Source organism: Ambystoma mexicanum, chromosome 2p (genome assembly GCF_040938575.1).
Source record: "Ambystoma mexicanum isolate Mex_15411 chromosome 2p, UKY_AmexF1_1, whole genome shotgun sequence".
In the NCBI taxonomy this organism is placed as follows: domain Eukaryota; kingdom Metazoa; phylum Chordata; class Amphibia; order Caudata; family Ambystomatidae; genus Ambystoma; species Ambystoma mexicanum.
The window spans coordinates 1056632377-1056655312 of NC_090923.1; the positions used below are offsets into that span (position 1 = coordinate 1056632377).

Here is a 22936-nt window from a genome sequence, read left to right on the forward strand (position 1 = left end):
CTATATGCAAGCGTCTCACTACAGTGCATGCAGATTATCAATATATCATGTATATGTTTCAGCATGTAGTATATGCATTTCACTCAATAGCATACACCTTTTTATAATATGTATGGTTTGACATGGAGTTTTAGTTTACAGTATGTCTTTTTTATTACGTTGTAGATGCATTACAATACAGCATGTATATCTCAGCATACAGCATAAGCAATCTATCATGTATGCATGATATGTATATGAGTTATTTGAATATAGCACATCCCACGTTATAATATACATAGGTTGCTATGCAATGTATGCATTTCAATCTGCAATATATGCTTTTCAATATAAAATGGATGTGTATACATCTCAGTATATATTGTATATAGCGCAGCATGTATTGTATACATTTCAGTATGTAATATATTTAGCTTAATATACAGTATTTGACTCTCAATGAATATATCTTAGTGTAAAGTGTATATGTTTCAATATACAATGAATGCATCTCAATGTACTGTAAATATATATATATATATATATATATATATATTTCAGTATATAACGCATGCATCTCAGTAAACAGTCTGTATATTTCAATATATAATGCATGTATCTCAATATACAGTATAAACCGCTCACTATAGAATATAAGTTATCTCAGTGTACAGTATGTATATTTCAGTATCTAATGTATGTATCTCAATACATGTTATATACATCTTAGTGTTTATTGTATTCATTTCAGTGTTCAGTAAATACAATTATGAATCTTGATTTATGTCCCAAAACCTGGCACCTTTGAAAAGGTTAGACAATCACACCAAGCCGTACCACAGTGCCCAGATCCCCATTCTCAGAACCACACAGGCGTCAGTAGATGGCAGTCAGTAGAAACGTCGCGCAAAAGTATTATCACCTAAATTCACTCTGCGCCCTCTAGTAAGCACTCCAATAAAGTCACGATTTTGCTGTCCAAATATGTACAAGCTGTTATGCAAAACAGGAGCACAACGATGTGCACATGGAATTGGCGAGTTTCCAAAGCTGCCGGTCCCTGTCTGTCACTGTCACTGACCTCATATTGCCTGGGACTTTGCTGGGGATGGGCTTTATCGGCTTGGCTGCTTTTGTGTTCGGGGTCCTGGCTCGCCTGACTGGACTGTGGCATCTTCTACCATTGATTGCCCTTATCCAGCCCTTCGCTGGGGCTTACCCAACAAAGACCAGGTTTGTTTACCTGGCAAAACACACCAAGCATGTCTGAACTGGCAGACTGACATGAAGCTCTACACCATCCGTCTGCAACATTTGGCTCATCCATTTGTGTTTAAGACTACAACTTCCATTTGCCCTAGCCAGCTTAGTCAATGGTGAGGTATCACGGGAGTCATAGTTCAGAACAATTGGATAGCTGCAGGTTGGAGACCCCTGCTTTACGTTTTCATGCCTCAACTCATCAAACTCTCCCAGCTTTTTCATTGACTGCGACTACTCATTCAAGATGCCACTATTTTGAGAACAGTGTCAGACTCAGGTTAATGGAGCAAAATGGATGGGTCCATGACACACTCCATTAACAATAATTTCTTTATGTTTATCTGTTATGTTACTTGTATGATTCCACACAATGTGGTATGCTGTGATATGTTGTACACAGATACCTAAACTTTGACCTCCACATCCATGTATCTTTTTTTAAATCGTTTTCGTCTTTGAATTGCATACTACGCACCAAACTGGTATCTAAATGGCTTATCCTTTGACATCATTGATAGTCTGGTATTTGTCCATATTATTGAAATAATACAAATATTTATTTAGGAACCCACATCACCACAGGGACTCCAGAAGCATAACAGCTTCTTCTCCTCTAACAGGTCAAGCCTTTCATTCTCACCTTAGTTTCAGAACAGTTGTATTTTCCCTAGTTATCTACCATCTGGATGGAGGCAATGCCCTACTTGCAGGAATACCAGATGCCACCTTCGCCCCTCTAAGAGCTATCTAGCACGATGCAGTTGCATGCATGATGGGACGAAGAAAATTGGACCACATCACCCCATCTTCAAGGAGATGCACTGAGTGTCCATTGAGGCACACATCACGTTCAAGACAGCTTGTATCACGTAAAACGCAGTCACAACCAAAACACTGCTCTACTTGGCCAAGAAACTCACCTTCTCGGGAGGCCAACACACACTCAAGATGTACAACAGTTCCAGGCTACGAAAAAAGAACAACAAATGGTAAAAAAATAAGAAAAGAAAAAGGAAATAGGCATGTTCCTGTCATGCACCCTGTCTCTGGAAGTTATCAAATATTGCACTTCATGCCAGAGTCCAGCCTCTAAGCATTGAAACATGTATAAAACCTGTGCTGCTCTGCATTGTCACGTTTCAAAGACAAGTGAGTTGCTGCTGAGCTATCCTCTCGGCCCGAATAAATGCAGTTAAGAGACTTCCCACTCCACCCTATACTTCAGAAGGGACCTAAAGACCCTACTCTTCAAAGATCATCTCACCAATCGCTGATCTCTCTGGCTCCACTCCCCTTCTCCCCTACCCATTCCAGTTACATTTGCTACCCCTGCATCCTACCTGTAACCCCTCTGAGTGCATCTCCTATTTACAGTACTCAGAGCTCCCCAGCTAGGTTCATGCTTTATAAATCCTGTCCATGCATATGTCAAACAGATCCAAAATGCCAGTTACTGTGAATATCAGCAGTGTGCTGACCTGTGGCCCCATGAAACAGGGACAAAAGAGGAGCCCAGTACATGTGCCCAGTTACCAGTTCTCACCAGCGTGATGCAGTGTTGATCTCCGTGCAAAGTACTTTAATCCACCAGTGAAAGGATATGTTCCTTTGGCTCACCTTCAGGGATGACTGCGTTAACGAGGCTCACCAGCCCCGCCAGGATGAGTGAGGCTGCCTCTGTTGGCCGACGGCCTATTGGGCCAATGGTGAAAGCCCCCACCAGATTGGCAGGGATGTCGATGGCACCGAAACATGCCTGGATGAGGTAGATGCTGAAGCCGAACTTCTGCAGGTCCATGCTTACACCATAGATGGAAAAGCCCAGAGAGAAACTGCGGCAGGAAGAAAAAGATCACGGTTAAATGTAGAGTACCACCAGCCATCTAAAAAGCTTCTATGCCGATCAAATGTGTAAATGGATAACGAAACACTGAGAGATGGTAACTGCAAATGTTTGCAGAATGCATCAGATACTTAACTGAATAAATGTTTTTATCATTGACTAAATGTATTGATGTTATGACTTTGTTTGCACATCGTGGCACAGAGATGATTGACAAAGATATTTGTTTTTTATTGCAATTTACTAAGCTCTTTTCAGTGCAGCAGGACCTCAGCCAATGTATTACTCCTATTGCTCTCCATGCAGGTCTATGTAAAACTAATGGGTTAGGAGTGAAACAACCGAAACACTTTTTAAGTAATCACCGTTGCAATAGAAGTGCATGACTACTGAATTCTTGGAACAATTACGGTGTGGTCTTGATGCCGCTCAGGCATCTTTGCTTTCCTTCTGCGGCCATCGTGCAGGAAATATCGAAGCTGTGACGGCAAATGTAGCAAACAGGAAAGTCCATTTGCCAACAACCCTTTCATGTTCCCAGATGATGGGAAATTCACTGTGGCCTGGAAACTCTCTCTAATCTGTGCTGCTTTCTCGAGGGAAAAGGCACCATAAATAACACACAGAGACAGGTTCACTTGCTTCCTTCCTTTAACCCTCACGCCGGTGAACTGTTGAGCGTGGTAAAAACCCTTTGTCCATGGGCGAGTGCGTGCATCCCCATTAGTCTCTTTTGTGTGTGCGACAGGTGTCTTTGTCACACACACACTTTACGTGTCCTTCCTGGTCACAACATCTTCCCCTCTCCGGAAAATGTATCTTCATTACTCACAGTTCTGGTTCAAATCTCTTCAATCAACCTTACTGGTCTTCTGATGCATCGTTTGGGTCTGACATGCTCGTATGCCACTGGCACAGCCTCCTCACTTCTCGAGCTTTCCCCATTGTGTCTTTCTTCATTTTCCTCTTCATGGTTCTTCCCTTCTCCTTCTCAGTATAATCTGAATTGCAACACATTTCATGTGATGACTGTGTCCGAGGTGTATGCAGTGATAAAATTGCGGCAAAGATTTCGCCTATACAAAAAATCGCAGCAAAAATGCTGTGGTTTGACCCGGTAAAGGTGAACCCTGTTATACCATTTAAGGGGAGTGAGGGTTGCGGGGGTGTCCCTCGCTCCCCTTAAATGGTATAATGGGTCCCCCGCATACCTTACATGGATTGTGGCGGCAAAACCATGGCATTTTTGCGGCAATATTTTGTAACCACAGCAATTTTTGTCCAGGCCCGGCTCCAGCAGGGGGGCCAAAGGGGCCAGGCCCCCCCAGAGCCAGCCTCTGGCCCCCCTAGAAAGGAGGCCATGTCAGTGGTGTTGTACACCACTAGTAACCAAGGGAGTTGGGGGTGGTTGTCACTCTTAACATTCAGCAGCAACCTCAGAGACATCATTCTGAGAGGCTGAATTGCAGGAGGCCTGGCCAGGATTTGCTTTCTTGCCCTAGATAATGATTTATGCCCCACGCCATGAAGTACAAATGACCAGGGATATGGGGGCCATTCACACCTCTAAGTGAGGTAGCACACTTATTCAAGAAGGCTGCCTACATCTATTTTCTCAAACCTAAAATAACAATTTTGGTTTCTGTAATTTCAAGTCTGTTTATTTTTTGTGGTAATATAGTGGTTTTTCACATCATGCTTAATAAAATGGTTAACTATATCAAACCATAAATGACAGGTAAAGTTGCTTGAACACAGATTTCTGCAGAAGGTGCGTCAACTGACGGGGGGCCCTTACAAATGACATTCAAAGTATATATTCTGCTGCATTAACTACTTGAGTACAAGTGAAAAGATAAGGTTGGTAGTAACAAAAATGTAATTCTGGAGGGGAGAGAGTACAATCAAAAACTGATACATGCAAAGCTTTGAATTACACATTATCACTACCATTGCTCTGCGCAACATTACATGCCCTAATTCTGTAGTATGTCAGTGCAATTAGAGAAGGCGACAAGTCATTAGCAAATGACCTTTGGTGCTGCCACCAAAAGGAGCAGTTCAATCTCAATTGCTAGGCCATGTTCGATCTGGACTGGAACACAAGCAACCATATGAATGTTTAGGCCCTGTGGTCTAGCAGTTTGGGAAAGGCTTCTGACATTAGTGACAGAGTCATGGCTGATATGAAAATGGTATGGAAGGCTACCGGAGCAATAACGGTGGTTCTAATTGATTCAGAGACATTTTACCTATTAGGTACAACCAGAACGCATGCTGTGGAACACAAATAGGATGGAAATAAAATGCGAGGATAAACACACATCCTATGGGTGTGTCTGGTCATTTACCCACCTAACGACTAGACGTGGCTATGTCAATACCTCACCACCAAAAACCTAACCTTTCTAGAACTCTTTGAGCAAGCTCCATCACAAAGTAACACCAAACATCTTGCTGTATAGGGCCTGCCACTGTTATATCTAAGCATTCTTTTGAGTGTTTAATTACCTCTGTAAATAAGCTCCTGGTGTAATAACATTCTTTTAATCTGTGTCTTCAGCCAGTGATTTTATAAGCAATATATTTGTCAATGGCTCTGTGACTTGCACTGAAATCCTGTCTTAAACAAGCAATCATGAAGCCAGCAGTTTTGGCTTGCGTATAGGTGTTAGCAGACATTTGCCAGGCAATGCCATCATATGCCCAGTTACTGGCACTATTTTCCAGATGTTCCCATTTTATGGCCAGGTGGTACCCTTATGGCAGTGCCTGGCAAATGCCTATCCATCCCTAATCAAAAGCCCAAGACGTTGGCTTTGCCAATGCATTTTGGCTTCCGTTTGTCTCCCTCAGTGAATGTGTATATGCCCAGATGTGGGTGTCTTGCTTGCTACGACTAGGGAATCCAGCTGCACCTCACTGAGCTGGTCCAACAAGGCCCTACCTGAAAATGATGAGGCTAGGTTGGCAAGTATTGACCAGTTTCAAATCTTCTCATGTATACTTACCAGTGGGGCCCCGACCTAAATAGAATGTATCTTTGTTTGGAAGGCTAGTCTACTCTGACAGAACATTTCATGATTCAAACTGATATGTACTGACTTGATAACCTCATTCTGTTTGAATAACTTTACAGAGTTTGCATGCAAACAGAATATGTCATGTGTGTTGTGGGATTTGTTTGGAAAGTATGTATGATGTAAATCCTGGGTGCTGGGTGTTTAGGCAGTGCCGGAAATGAAACATGAACACCCGTAAAATAACAAAAAAGAAGAGCGTTTTCTATAATGTTGCGGTCAAAGTATAAAATGTGTACATCTTTTATAACTAAAAAGCAGTATTTAAATATTTTCTAAAGAGTGCAATCAGAGGTGGATTTAACATTTGGACAAGGGACAAATGCCATTGCCCCCACCCTGCTCTACTCTCTCCCCCAAATACAAACAGCAGGGCTGATCAGGCCCCACCAATGAGATCCTATCTTTTTAACGTGTCTCAGAGGCAGATTATTTACAAAAGGTAGTGATTAGAGATAAGAAAAGGTAAAAAGGCAGGGACCATTGCTGTGCCACTTTAAAAAAAAAATTATATAGGATTTTAAGAAGCTATTTAAGTGTGATTGTTGGGTGATTAGTAAGTAAGGGGATACAGAACAAGCACTGTGAAACAATAACCTTGTCATGCATTTCATTTCACTTTGTGTCTGTATAAGGTTTTTTAAAGTTCTCATTAATTTCTATGCTGGAGCTTGTAGGCATCCATTCAGGATGAGGAAAATAAAGCTACAGTCATAGAGGATCAGGTTCCAGGTCAAGCGGAGTGGAAGAAGTGGCGCTAAATACATGTAGCTTCAATTTTTATGAGCTGCAGGATTTTCTATGATTTGACAGGTGAAGTTGGAGAGCAGATCGGACTTAACAAGTTCCCCCTGCCAAATCCAATTGGTAGTACACCAGCATGTATTTTTACGTTGGCGGAAAACCAATAGGTTTTTATGGGACTTGCCCGACCTTTACACCTGAAAAAAGCATGAGAGTCCAAAGGAATCCATTTTGGATGGCTCCCTCAATCGTTAATTGTGCAAGTAATTTACACTTTTCCATACACGTAATGGTAAAGTAAATAGCAAACGCGATTTTCTCCTGTGTTTTACTCTTTACTTTTCCAGTACTTGCTGGAAACAATGAAAATTAATGAATGGTCCCTTTTGCAAAAATGGGCAAGCAGGAGAATTCTGATCTGTGCAATTTAGGATTCAAACCAAAATGCCCCCCTTAATCTCTTCACAAACATGTTTCTACAATGATGAATAGATTGTCAGGTTCATTTATCATGTGACTTGTGCATTTTTTAAAAGTAATCTGTATACAATTTAGTATTATTTTAGTTATTCAAAGCCAAACTTCAACACATATTTGTACCAACTTGAGCTTGAAAAATGTGTGGACACGTATCTAAATTTCAGGCTAGGCTCAAATTATGGCTTTGCCACTTCACCAAAGTGTGTGATCCTGGGCATATTTTTTAATTTCACTATGCCTTACCTGTTAAAATTAGGTGCCCCTAGAACTGATTCAGTTCGCATTATAAGCTATTCCAAGAAGCCTAACTTGTGGTTTAATAGATGGGCAGCACAGGCATTAGGACACACACACATCTAACTTTGAAAATATCCGGGCCACATTTATTGAACACAATTGTGTCAGTCAATAGCAAATCAAAGTAAACACATCAAACAAAGAATCATCATGGGCAATTTCATATTGAAACTAGTATGTAAACAGTATGTACCAGACAATGATGTACAGGGGCACACCCCACCAGGAGCAATACCAGGAGGCCGCAAACCCCTCAACCAGCACTGTCTGCCTCCTGATGCAGCCCTTACAGCCCTAGCACTCCCTTGCACTCTCAACGCAATTAAAATGTGCTGCACAAATGCAACAAAAAAATAAAAAAAATGTTGTTTCAAATGTAATTTTTGACATGAACCATTGATGGGAGAAATTCAGAATGGGACTACTGTATGGGTTCAGTTGGAAAGAAGGGGGGGGTTGTGGAATGGGTGCATGAAGAGAGGTTTGTATACATGTGTATGTTATTGGAGGATATGTTATTGTGCTCAAAATATTGTTAAGATCAACAATACTACCTGTATTGAATGGACATGGTATATTCTGTTCTTGAAATTTAAAGAATTTTTAATTTTTTAACATTTTTCTAGGAATCAAAATCTCCTAGTCCTTGCTTCAGTATTCTGGGTGGGGGTCTATCTTTCACAACAAGATGGAGGGGCCACAAGCATCTCCTCCGGGGCGTGCTGCGAGTAGCCACAGTGCTCAGGAAGGTATTTTTGGGCGGACACCATCTGAGATGGTAAAAAGACTGGGGGCCTCAGAGGAGGAGGAGGCGGAGGCAGCACCCTCAATTCTCGCAAGCCAGTCCAGGAAAGGCATTCTGGGTGCTGGTGTGAATAGGTGGGAGGTGAGGTAAATGAAAACTGTGGTTAGGGCAGCTAAAGGAAGGTGACTGGACGGTGAAAGGTGAAGGAGGATCAGATATAACAGAAAGGGGAGAGCAGATGGGAAGGGAAGATAGGTAGATTGATGTTGCAACACTATTTTCCTAGCTTCTCTTTGGAAGATATTTTTTGCTGGATCATGGATCTGTGAAATCAGGTTCAACACCAGCACTTTGTTGAGGGTACTCCTACACCCACACCCAATGGAATATGGGCCCCCCTGATCTAAACCCTGGCCCACGCAGATAACATTTCCGGGAGCCGGGCCTGTTTTTGTCACGATTTTAACACATGGAACCGTCCGAGGATCGAGCAGTCACTATTGATCCATTTATCTGGGATACAACCAGATGGTTGGGGTCAAATGTGGCCTCCGATTTCCTCTCTTGCTTTCGACAGACGAGAACCTTGTTCCCTGCTTGCAACGATGCAATGATGCAACGATGACGGTTTTGCATTCTGTCTCTCAACAGAATCCCTTTTAATTTCTTGTTTCTTGGATGCGTCTGTACACCTCAGAGTCAGGGTATCTCTTTCTGGGGCACTTCTGACATGGGGAAGTCTTCTTTTCACCTACTTTACAAATAACAGTGGCGAAGGACATCTACCTGTCATCCCATGTGGTGAGTTCCTGTAGTCCCTGAGCATGTTGCATACTGGGTGATTTAATGATATCGGGCTCAGTTTTGTTGGAGCATTTTCTTGTGACTTCCCATGAACTTCTCTACCATCCCATTTGTTTGAGGCCAAAATGGCGTGATTTATCTGCGGTGTATGCCCAGCAAGCGCATGAATCGGGTGAACTGCATGCTGGTAAATGGTGGCCCATTATCCGATTTTAATATCTCTGAATGCCCCATCCAGAGAGTATATTGTTCAGTTCTGAGGTCACTGTGCTAGCCGCCATAGAGGAGATCATCTGCATGAGAGGGAAACGAGAAAGTTTGGCCATCACAACCATCCAATACTTGCCATTATTGAACGGTCTGAAGAAATCACTGGCTAGGTATGTCCAGGGTGCTTCAGGCATGTCTGACATTCTGAGAGGTTCAGGGATGTTTGGTTTGGATGTGCATTGGCATAGGTGACACTCTTTTGCTGTGTTTTCCACCATTACATTGATCCCTGGGAACCATGTGGTGTCTCTTATCTCCCGCTTGCTAACCACCATACCTCTATGGCCTTTATGTGCTAAGTTCACAACTTGCTGCCAGAGTTCAGAAGGTATGACTATGTGGCGGCTCCTCATGACAAGTCCTTCTGCAGTTATGGACAGTTCGTTCCTCACTTGCATGAATGCTTGTAAGTCCTGCTGAACTATTCCTTGTGCAGCACCTGTCTCGTCCAGCCCTATTTCTCTCCACCTTTGAGATGCTATGAGTTCTCTCACCTACCTCAGTTTATTGTCTTTCAGGAAGTGTTCTCTCACTATCTCTGTTGTGAGCGACTTTGGGGGTCCTCCTTATTGGCAGGGAGTATCTTTTTTCAACGTCGGACAGGCTTTTGGAATCATAGGCAACAATTATCCTTGGGGTCTCTCTCCCTGGTTTATGTTGAGTGAGAAACGCACCCACATCCATCAGGCTAGTGCCCACAGTTAGTTCTATGCACTTGGCAGGGTGAACATAGGCCATAATGTCCGCTGATGCAATGTCTTTCTTGACAGAAAGCCTCTTCACATTTAGGGTCCCACTGGAATTCCTTCCCTTGTTTGGTGAGCTCCCTCAGTGGAGCCCTGCTGGTGGCAAATTCCTTCAGATACTGGCTAAATTAGCTCGCCATCCCCAGGAACGACGGTACTTCACTCACATCTTGTGGAGATGTCAGTGATTGCAATTACCTTTCCTAAATCTGGGCTCATTATATTTTGAGATAAACGATGCCCGTAGAACGTGAGGTGTGGCTTGTGAAATGCACACTTCTCCAAATTCAGTGTCAACCCTGCTTGAGATAAGGCAGCACATACCTGAATGAGTGCTATGTCATGTTGCTCTTTGTCGGCTGCGAAAACTAAAATGTCATCACTGTAGTTGAAATAGGTTTTTATGTGTTGGATCAAACGCTGAATACTCTCCTGGAAGATCTCAGCAGCGGATGCTACGCCAAAGCTGAGCCTTTTATATCTGAAGAGACCCTCATGTGTGGCGAACGTGGTTATGTATCTAGACTGTTCATCCAATTGAATCTGGTGATAACCTTTATACAGATCAAGTTTGGAAAATACTGTGCCGCCATCAACAAGTTAATCATGTCATCCAGATGCATGCCCAGATGTCGTTCCCATACAATTGCCTTGTTTGCTTGGTGCATGTGTCAGAACTCACCCACACTCCCCAAGGGTGAATCAAGTATCAGGGTGGCAGGTAGGTAGTTGAACTAATTGTGTAATAGAGAAATTCTTCTTACCAATGTACCCCTCTGGTGGGTTTAGAAAAAGACCAACAGAGGGATCTATTAATCGGAAGATGCAAGGAGAGCACCGCAGGACACCACCGGCTGCAAGACAAAGACACAGAATAAATGACCAAAATTGGTAAACAGTAAGTGTGAACAATGGGGCTGACCTGTATATAGCGTGGAGTATGGCAGGGGCATCCCTTGAGTCGATCTGAAGACTGTATCCCCTGCAACAGACAGACACAGTTTAATTGGGGAACCCTGAAAGCTACTACTATATAGTGAGATAAGGAATGAACTGGGTTCTTACCAAGAGGTGGTGTCCAAAGTGAGTCCCGAAGAAAGATCCTGGTGTTCTTCAGTGCACTTGAAGTAGCTATCCCACCGGCAGGAGGACGCCTAGAGAAAAACAGTAGCTCAGATGGAGTCTCTAGTCCAAGTGAAGATCCTCCTATCCCGACAGCACGAGGATGCCTAAGAGGTCTATTGTGCACTATTGATGTGGAAGAGGAACAATGACGTCCGGAGGCACAGGCAGCGGAACAGCAGAGGGAATCCACAAAGGTAAGCAAGGTCGGCAACAAGCGGGCAATAACCAGGGGCTGAAGTATGCGCAGGCAATCTGTATAACAGTTCTGGGTCGGCTTTACACAGGCGGCGTGGTACAAGAAGTGAGGCAAGAAGTCCAGGGGCGAGTCGACAAACTGTGGGATCAGAACAAGACAATGGAGCAGGCAAGGCAAGATCCAAGAAGCAGGCAATGGGTCTAGACACAGGAAGAAAAAGATACAAGAACAGTGGTACTTCAAGCAAGCTGCTGGAAAATCAGAAGCACCAGAGCAACTCCAGGGCGGTTCTTATATCGAACCTGTTACATGTCCAAGCGGTCTGCGGCTCCTCGGTCGGAGCGTGTGATGTAGCGTGTGCATTGGGTGCCAGCGTTTCCATGACAACCACCAACGCGCACGGAAGAATGTACAGGGAACGGAAGGCTTTGTGTTTTGGCAGCTGCACGGTTGTGGGTCAGGGGTTTTAGGACGTCTCTTACTGGGGCGTGCCTGCCGGCCACGGGAAGGTCTACCTCTGGATAATGATGGCAGCCTGGAAACATGTGAGCCGTGGCCATGAGTGATTTCCTGACAGGATGTCTATGTAGAAGTGGATCCTGTCAAATGACCTTTGTTTCGGTACAGCTACCAAATGCGAGACCCATGGAGTGGGACTGCATGCTGGCTCAATGATATCCTCGTTCAACAGGCACTGAATCTCCTTTGCTACTTGTTGCTGTCGGTGAATGGGTATTCTTCTCGGATGCTGTGCCAGAGGTGACACTGACTTGTCTATGTGAAGTGTCACTGGGTCTCCCTTGAGGCATCCAACGCCTTTGAATAATTCCAGAAACTGTTGAGTGATAGGCACATCATGTCTCATGGTATATGTCATGGCGGTGATGTTCATCTCAACGGCCATGGGACGGCCTAGTAAATTGCTTCCTGGTACATCCCCTTGGAGGATGTGTAATTCTGCCAAGGCTCATCTGCCTTTGTAGCTGAGAATGGTAAAAATTTCCCATGAATTCTGACAGGTCCGCCGCCCATTGGAAGACTTTTAGTTCTGATGGTGCTAGTTGAGGTGGGGGTCTCATTTTGTGAAATTCTGAGATGCACATCATTTTCAGAGTGGGACCAGTGTCAATGACGAATTTGGCAGGGTGGGCCCCTATTTGAATGTCAATGTCTCCTTCCAGGGCTGTCACTACATCATTCATCATATAGACATAGTCGTGTTGATTCCTTTCGCAGATGGGCGGAGGAGAAGAATATCTTGCTGTGATCTACCTAACGTGGCTCACAAGGTCTCATCTGGCAAGGGGGTCTCTTCTAGGGATCAGAGTTTGTGCGTGGTACTCTGTTCTTGCAGTGGTCCCAATATTTCCTTTAGTCCAGTGTGGTGGCACATTGCAACCCTTGCCATGTGATTTTCTCTCCCACAGTTGGTGCATTTATGTACAAAAGCGGGGCATGTCACTCCTTCCTCATGTGGAAAGGGTAGGCCGCATCTGGGACCTCTTCCCATCGACACGTACTTTCTCAAAGTCACACCGGCAGTGTCTCTTTCCCTTCCCCCTTGAGTGATGTGATATGACTGCTTTCTTGGAGGCCCCTTGTTCATTCCCATTTGGGATGCCTGTGAATCAGCTCTGGCCTGTGTCCTAGCCACTTGTAGTATGGTGGCAAGCGGGAGAGACTCACGTAGAAATTATTTTCTAAACGCAGTAGATAGGCAGCCTAAGATAATTCATAGTCAAATGGCTTCTTCATTTGTTAACTTGTGGAATTTGCAGTGAGCTACCAACTTGTGTAATCGAGTCGGGAAAACGTCCATAGTCTCACCCGTCATCTGAGACGCTATGTTGAAGGTGTGTCTCTCATGGTCAAAATAAGCATTTAGTGCCCCTTTGAGTCCATCATATGTCTGTATCTCATCGGGCGGGAAGGTTGGAATGAGGTCCTCAACTTCATCACCCACCAGGTTCATTAGAAGCCTCCTCGTGAATTTGTCTGGAGCGCACTCATTGTGTGCTGACATGTAACATTCAAATCGGCAGAGCCATCGATCCCATTGTTGTCCAAGGGGTTGCTAATCTCCCATGTTAAAATGAGCAGGTCATCGAAATGCAGCTGCACTGGGTGCTTCCTAATCCAGTCTTTCACTTTCTGACATTTCAAGACTATAGCAGTATCATGATAGCTGTCACTATTGACTGAGAGGCCCTGATGTGAAAGAATGAGGTGGAATGGAATGGGCTAAGCAAATTCCATCCTCGGCGCCAATTTCATGTTCCCAGATGATGCGAAATTCACTGTGGCCTGCAAACACTGTCTAATCTGTCCTGCTTGCCGCGAGAGAAAAGGTGCCATAAATAACACACAGAGACAGGTTCACTTGCTTCCTTCCTTCAATCCTTGCGCCGGTGAACTGCCGAGCGTGGTGTAAACCCTGTGCCCATGCGCAAGTGCAGCCATCTTCATTAGTCTCTTTGTGTGTGCGTCAGAGTTCTTTGTCACATACACTTAACGGTGTCCTAACCGGACATGACACGCCCTTCACTGGGCCACCTGAGTAAACCCAATTTGACCCTACCTCTTTAGTGATGAGTGCAGGTGTCGTGCTAGATCTTGGAAAGATCCGGGGCTACACTAATGTCGGGACTGTCGGCACTCGGGCTAGATAGCCTTTTGTTTGTAGCCCTGAGCTTCTATCCCAGAGCTACAATGAAAAGAACCCCCAGGCCCCACGAGCAACGCCTCTGGGTGAGTGAGGCTGGGTGCCCAGTATCTAACCAGTACTAGGACTTGATTCTTTTGATCAGTAACATTTTGCTGCTTGGGACGTTTCACTTTATTTATTTTGTGGAATTTGTGTGGGGGGCAAGCCCCCTATAACCTCCCTTCTACTGCATCCCCTCACCTTCCCTCACCTTCCAACCCTCAAGCTCCCTTTTCCCTACTCCAACAACCTACCCCCCTTAAAAATTCAGTATTTATGCAGTGATAGTGTGATGGGGAAAACAAGGACACAATTCTTTGTCCCCAAGTTGTTCCTGGAGATGGTTGTGCTGACTTCAGGTGAAGCTACCATTTTGGAACGGGTGTCTAGTGGATGAAAGGGTGCTTTACTTTGGGCCAGTGGTCACAGACCTATGGGTGGGGTTGATAACTAGTTTGCCTTTACATATGATTTTGGTATTGTCTTTTGATGTGGAGGAAGTGCAGGAAATGTGGTGAGATGGTCCCTGGGTGTTGGCATTCAGTCGACCAATCCTATTGCTACTTCTTCATCCACAGCTGGTGATGAAAGATGGCTGTCTCAGCTTAAGTTGCTGATACAGGGATTTGGTAGGCATTCTTCAATGGGGTCGCCATCTCTGAATGAGTCATGCACAATTTCTTTGGGCCAAGGATCACAGGCTGATGGGTGGGACTGTGAGATGGCATTCCCTTCACAAACATTTGGTGTTGGGAATGGCTTTTCCTTGCAGAGTATTTTGAAATCGTACTCTATTACCAGAGAGGGCATATAGGTGGCTTCGATGTTATGACTTTGACTTTGCGTGTAGTGGAGTTTGGCTGGTAATCTTCATGGGAGCCTACTAATACCAGGACATAGCTTCTTGGTACCCGGGTAAGTGCTGGCAGGCAGCAGCTTGGCCAGGTTTAGTTGATGATGCCGGGAGACAGTAGGCCTTCTGCAGTTTGATCTGCCATTTAGGAACAGAGGCTGGTGGATCAATGGCACTTTCCACTTGGCCTGCATTCACAGGCTGATGAATGGAGCTGGGAATGGGCGTTCACTCACAGATGTTTTTGCAATCTTCAGCTGGTGGTGGATAGAGCGCACACATCCAAATTATAGGCTTGAACTATTTGAGGATGCACAAAAATGTATATTGGCGATAGAAGATCTCATAGTTGGGTGTCATGATATTAGAAAGGGTCTAATCTACAAGTAGTTTTAAGGAGGAAATAATGTAAACTTACAGGGATTTCATATCACCAAAAAGTTAGGGGTAGCGGATGCAACATCAGGTGTCCTGTTATGTCACAGGAGATGACATCACATGGCAATTTGAGCCCGATGATGTCACAAGAAGTGACATCACATGGACTCTGCCACTTGATGACATCAGAGGACGTGACATCCCTGGTGTGACAAAAATAGTAAAAGAGTAAGATTAATAAAACAACGTGGTTGTAAAGCAGATAAAAGCCTACTTGTGTTACTAACCCCATAGTACCATATGTATCAATCCTGCATCCTCTTCACTGCATCTGGGGCATGCTGGCTTGCTTGCTTCTTTATTTAGTTATGACGGCTGGTGTCAAGTATGCCCTCTGTGTGACGTAGAGTTGGATTAGCGGCAGCTTGGCGTTTCTAGAGACTTTTTAATGATATATGACTATACTTTGCCACTCTTTATCCTCAAAGTTCTTCCCAAGTCTATTTACCATCTTCCTCTGCATTTCAATATTCACAGAAGGTGGGGAGATCTGAGAAAATGGTCAACATCAGAAATGGGTGTGTGGGAAAAGGCACTGGGGGAAACAAAAACTAGAACTCAGAACAGACATTCTCCGAAGTGCCGTGACAGTGACATTGTTTAACCAAAAGGAATGTGCTAGCGCCACGCAAGAGACACTGGTCAGAGCCGGGGGAGGCACATTGGAATGAAGAACATAATTTAAGACTATGTACAAGCAGTTAATGGGGGAGGGATTGGGAAGTTAAAAGGGGGACACTGTGGAACAAGCTCAAGAACCGTTATTTACACATCTGTTTGTTATTTTTTATTGCAAAATCAATAAAGTTATATTTCAGCAACAACATCCCACTGACCCTGACACTGTGATCTGCAACCTCTGACCCAGAAGACATGAGGACAGTGCAAGGAGTAGCAAATGGAGAGCAAGGGGTTGCAGCTGCTATCTCTTGCGACCCACAAATAACATCTGTGCAGACTCATTTAAGAGGGTCATTCACCATCTATATGGGTTCCTTTCAGCAATTAATACACACCATTAGCAAACGTGTCAGATATTACTGATGAAATGCAACACTTCTGATTGAAGTGCCCGGCAGATACTCAAAACGCTTTGAGCGCAGGTGGAGCCATGTGTTTGATGTCCTACATGCGTATCTGCTCTGCTCAAACTGATAAGGGCTGTGGCACATTCTCACACCAGAGTTCCTTTCAGCAACCACAGTCCTCTGACCCTAACACTGTGCCCTGAAACGTATGACCCAGAAGCCACAATGAACGTGCAACCACCTTTCTGGGCATATCATTATTTTTAGAGTTCTCTGGTTCACTGTCTCCAAGGCGTTTCCCTTGAGACAATCTCCTTGTGAGCATGAAAGGACTCCCTGCCAGTCTGAGCCCAAGGTTGTCACTTTCTCATTGGTCTGGTGGGCCTTCGTCTGGTTTGGCATAGAGACTTGGTCCTATGCTTCCACTCCTTCCAGTTGTCCTTTCAGTGTTGTCTCATGGGCCCGTCTCCATCCTGACTAAGCTGTGCTCCTTGCTTCCCAGTGTAGGGGTGCCATCTCATCCCTTCACACACCTCTATGATCTCCTGAAGCAATGTGGTCCTCCAGAACATCACTAATCCCTCTGGCTATGAGAGTGGCCCATCTTTCCAGCTCCTTCCTAAAATGGTTCTGCTTAATCCCACTCTCTAATGAATCAATGTCTTCCTCTCTCTCCTCATGGTATCTTTCCTTCTCAATACAATTAGTTACTACCTCCAAGTCTTCTCCCTTCTCTCTGAAACAGTTCTCTTCTACTATCCATTGACTATCCTACATCTCCCCAAGACAACTAACAATCAGGTCCCCTTCTCCTCGCTCCTCTTTTCTCACCATATCTATATTGCTCTTGTCTTTTCCCTCCTTCCTCGTAAAAAGTAGAGAAATGGTAAAAAGAAAAGTATTGGAACACCTCTCCCGACCGTTCCTGCTCACTTCGATCACTGCTGTAGGGCTTTCATTTGTTCATTGATAAATTGCTTAAATCATAAATCAAATATAGTATATGTATCTAACTAATACTCTCAATAACCAAGCTGTTCCTAAGAACTTTAGAAAGGTATAAATGTTTGCAATTAATGAATATAACCTCATGCAGACATTACATAAAAGTTATATTTGTCTGCAGTGAATGCTTAAGCCGTTGATTTGAATCCCTTTTTCGTCACCAGTTGTTGGCAATCATTTACTCTGCATTCGCACAAGGACCACAGGGCACATCTATTCGGAACTCCAACTTTAATCTAAACTCTCGCCTCTACCTCCCTGAGACCTCGCCTGTTCTTCCTGCTCCAACTCATTCCTGAACCCTTTTGTGTCCGAGCATTTACTTCACAACACTTAGTATAGTGCTAAGTACGTTAACTCCACAGTTTGAAATAGTCATTGTAGAGAAGGAGCCAAGTACCCCCCTCCCCCCAAGCATCTCGCCCATATTGCCTATATGTTGGGTACCAGAGTGTGACACACATGCAGTACCAGTGAAAATACTGTTCCCAAGGAGAATCCTAGAAGCAAGGTTCCCATTGAGAAAGCCATACCTACATACACGAAAGTATGATGGCCATTTGAATAAGATCCCAGAAGAAACAGGACAAATGAATGAAAGAGCAGATTGGTGACGTCACACAAAACCATACTGACGTACATAGAAGAGATGCAGAGACAAGAGGATGTAGATAAGGCATCAAGAAAGTATCACAGATAAGTGACATCTCGGGCTTGAGATGAAGAAGCTTATGCTACAAAAAACGATGAAGATATCAAGTTATTTTACACATATACAGATGCAAAGAAATGCAAGCAGACAAAGTATTCTTGAGGCTAGCTATGTAGTGAATAGCTTTCAGCATGCGCCAACGTATACATATATAGGAGCAAGTAAAGAATGGATGATTCCACTGCGTTTTATAGCAGAGCTGGACCAGAGAAGGAAGGCCTTTTCTCAGTGTGTCGCAGTCGAAAAGCAATTGAAATACAGAAGTGAATCTCTGAAAGGCGAGGCTGGACCAGGGCCCAAGAAGCCAAGGTTGTATCAGACTGAGATGAGCAGAAAGTAGTTACAATCGTTTGAAAGAAAGAAACTTGTGTTCAGAAGACATGGACAAAAACAAGGAAGACGTCAGAGGTTCATTAAATAATAGTATTTTAAATACACCAGAGCTCAAATTTGTGGTCTTTAGTCACGTGGATGGATGAAAATTGACAAATGTGATGAACCGCACCTATGCAGGGAGGTCGAGCGTACCTCTACTCCCCTGAATTCTCCAGAGCAAAGAATATTTCCAAGGCCAAGTTCAAAGCCTTAATTGACGTGCAGACCACTGAGGTGATGATAGATGATATGCTAATTGGTGAAAAGCTATGGTTATGACCAGCTCACCAGCACCTGGAAGTCCATCCCTTGTGCTGCTAGCGTAGGTGGAAAAGTACTGACGGATGTAAGAGTGGCAATACATTTTAGGGGGCCGCGTAATTAGGGGCCCTATAGTTTATGTAACCAATGGGATATTGTGTATTTAGTGATTTTCATAGTGACCTGTTTGAGGGGTGGGTTTAGTAGTCCCACCCAATGTTGAACAGCCTATCACTTTCTTAGACAAGTATGGAACGTATACCTAGATGTTCCCTCTAAGCCTATCACATTTGCCACTAGGTTTTTGTAGTTTGCCACGTAGGATGACGTTAGCAAATACAAAGGTCAACGTCAGCAATGACGAGTCTTTGCTATAAAAAGAATGTTTTTTATAAACTACAATGAGATCATGCTGTGAGAAGTCTGTTGATGTCCGTTGTACTCCCTGTTTTAGATAATTGACATTAAAACAGTCAAATTTGCCAACTTTTGGAGTCGTTTTGATTATTGATGTTTGAGTATCTTCCGCATCCCCATTCATCTGAAAGTATTGCAACCTCGTCTTAAAGGGCTGGGTCGGCTGTCCCTGTTCATGTGGTAGCAGAATGATGGTTAAAGAACTGTTGGCATAGTAAGCTTTGGGGTCCCGGCAATATCGAATGTCATCTGCCATTTGGCTGAAAGGACGTGAAGCTCCCTGTAGATAGCAGTAATTAGTTTAAAAATAAGGCTTGCAAGCGTGGGTGAGACGGATCCCTTGTTTTCAGGCAAAAAATCCCTCCCGATGTCTACAGGAAGCTGAGCAGATGGGAATTTGAAAAGGCTGGTTGAAGAGGCATCGAGCCCGAGAGTCAGAAGTCAAAAAAGCAAATGGTGAGTAAAAACTGAGTGAGGTGGCTAAAATTGTGAATGGAAAGTGAGTGTAGAGAGTGATAAGGGGAAACAAGTAATGGAGGGAGGTTGGGGTAAACAACTTGAGACAATGAGCGTCGAGTTGTTAAGTAATTGACTTGAGGAAAGGATTGCCAAGCAATTGAGAAACTGTGAGACGAGTAACGCAACAGTAGAGTAAACCCAGTGTCCTGCGTCATAGCACGTATCAGAAGGAATCATATCTAGTGTCCCAATAGTGGATGACGTAGGCCACAAACACGTTTAAAGACGGTCTAAGGCGAACGATTCAAACTCTCTAGGAGTACTTTTAGGGTATCTCGCAGAATGTGAATTAAGATAGTCTCAAGGAGCGTAGACTGAGATATATGTAGGCCAGCCGTGCCTGTCAGTTTGTCAGTTTGTTTTATGTATTCTATATAATATATGTGTGGTAAAGAAAAAGTGAATGGTTTGAGAGACGCGAAAAGGAGAAAAACTCAAGATTTAAGAGTTAATTATTTATTTGTTTAAGTTGAACTGATGGTGTTTAGTGAATAAGTAGATTGAGGTTAAAAAATGTGATATAGAAGGCTTGGAGCTGCGACGATTGATGCACGCTCATATTGTATTATTTTTCTGAAAAACGTATTTTTGAAAAAGTGCAAAGTGTAAAGGTGAGTATTGACAGTCAAGAGTGACAAGTCAAAATGGAGGATATTGCTCCGCTTACACATCTATGCAAACAGCTACCAAAACATGCACCCAAGCTTAAGCAGTACAGTGCAGAGTTGGTTAAGGACACAGCAGATAAGATGTTCATGCCATGGCCACAAGGGGGATCACTATCAAAGGCGATTTTGCAACACATGATGACATATTTGCATACAGCATACACGGGAAAAAAGTTGGATAAAAGGTTAGCGAGCTTAGAGCTCTGGAAAATGTACCTGGAGGAAAGAGAAGATCCGCCTCCTGAGGACTGGATGCTTAACATATGCAAAGAGGGAGGTGAGTAGCCTTCTGCTCCTCCCACCGCACCTGAAGTAAACAGCGATAGTATGAAAGATGGCAGAGCCTACCCATTAAGAGAACTTAAGGCAGCGACAGGGTACAGTAATCCGGCATGCAAAATGGGCAATTTTCAAGAGGGGGACCACATACACGCCTGCATACACTCAACTAAGTGGAGAGGGGTTTGCCCAAAATCAGACACTACATCAAAAACAAGCACCGAAAATGTAGCAAGGTTTAGAAACACAGCAGACAACAATGAGTCAGCCGCAAGGGCAGTCACAGCATTCACCAATGCAGATACAGGAGGGCACAAGCACGGGACAGTTAATGACTCCTAGGATAGGGGGCCTTTCACAGGTACAGGGATAAGCATGTACCCACAATAGGACAGCCCACTTGGAGATGTGATATGTTCAGTGCTATCAGTGACTCCCAATCCTCAAGAGGAACCAAGGGATGACATCACTATAGGGGGCAAATCTTTTTCTTTTTTAGTAGACACGGGTGCAACACACTCATGTATATGAGAGGGGAAATTTACATTATCTGGGAATGCCATGAATGCTCAAGGTTTCACAGGAGCTACAAGTAGAGTTCCTTTTAATGAAAAATGGTCAGTCTCCATAGGAGAATGTGATATGTCTGTGCCATTATTATATTCAAGACAGACACCTGTTAATATATTAGGTCGAGAGTTAATGAGAAAATTGAACATGACGTTTTTGTTTACCGATGAAGGCATAGTGTGGTCAACTCCAGGAATGCACTATTTAAACGTGAGTGAATTTATTATGGCATTTACAGGACAAATGTCCATACAGGGAATACCATTAGAACCAGAAGTGTTTTACTATCGAGTACACATTCTGTTAACATGGCTACCAGGTTTAGTGGATAAGACTGTGAGAATGATATGATATGATATGATAGTTTATTTATGTAGAGCCTATACCTATACGAATACCCGATGATTTGTTTTATTTAGGCGAAGGCTACCTATGGATGAAGAGGGAGGACGATCTTTCCCTTAGAATTACAAGCAACTATAGTGTGAGGAGAGTTAGCCATGCTTGACGGAGTTGATTACGAAGGTAGACGATGGTGCACAGTGATTGCCAGTGGAGAAGGTTATAGACTGACTGACGTCACTAATGAGGATATGTTTAGAGACCACCCATCAGATGACGAAGTAGTATTTCAAAAGAGTATTACTTATTGGGAAAGAGCAATAAGACGAGATGTCCCTCAGAAAATTATGTTAGCATTAAAGCATCCGGAATGTTTCGATGAAGACATGGCAAAAGTGCCAGTTGCATTATGGACAACAGGCCCCTGTGACGTAGGCCTATTTAAGGGGGCTGGAGAAGTTAAAATTAAACTAAAACCAAGAGCAATTTTACCTCGAGCATGACAGTCTCCCATGTCTCGAGAGGCAGATGAAGATATTTTCAAGACAATATCCACCATGATGGATCAAGGTATCTTATTGATGTCTGAGTCACCATGTAATACGTCAGTGTACCCTATTAAAAAAAGTAAAGGGGGGGGTTGTGGTGTTTAATTCAGGATTTACGTCAGATTAATCAGATTGTAGATGTCATGATGCCTACCCCCGGAGCACCAGGCCAGGCCCAGCACCCCCGGGAGCAGGCATCACGCCCCCGGGTAAAAGCCCAGCGGCCCTTTATAGGGGCTCTTTGGACTCTGTCCTGGCGCCATTGGCGCCAGGCTCATGTTGGACATCAGTCCTGGGGCCATAGGTGCCAGGCTCATAAGGGGAAGTGTTTGGTGCACTTACCTGAAGCAGACCATGCTGCACACTCACCTGATGCAGACCATGCTGCATGAAGAACCAAGCCAAATGAGGCTTAGGAGGGACTATTTTTCTGAAGGAACTATTTTGTTGCTTGGGTGGGGCTGTGGAAGAATACTCACCTGGAACTTCTTCCAAGGCTATTTAAGCCACGCCCGGACAGCCACACGTGCTTCGTGTTGTTCTGCATCCCAGCAGCTGAACGCTCACCGTGTCTGCTCCTGCACCTGGACTCCAGCCACGCCCGCCTCAAACCTGGAACACCTGTAAGGAAAGAAGAGAAGAGAA

The 22936-nt window shown here is 44.0% G+C and overlaps 1 pseudogene; it reads right to left on the reverse strand.

Annotated features, from left to right (window-relative positions):
* Positions 1–22936, reverse strand: part of LOC138567839 (solute carrier family 22 member 20-like) — a 386869-nt pseudogene that overhangs the window by 60594 nt on the left and 303339 nt on the right.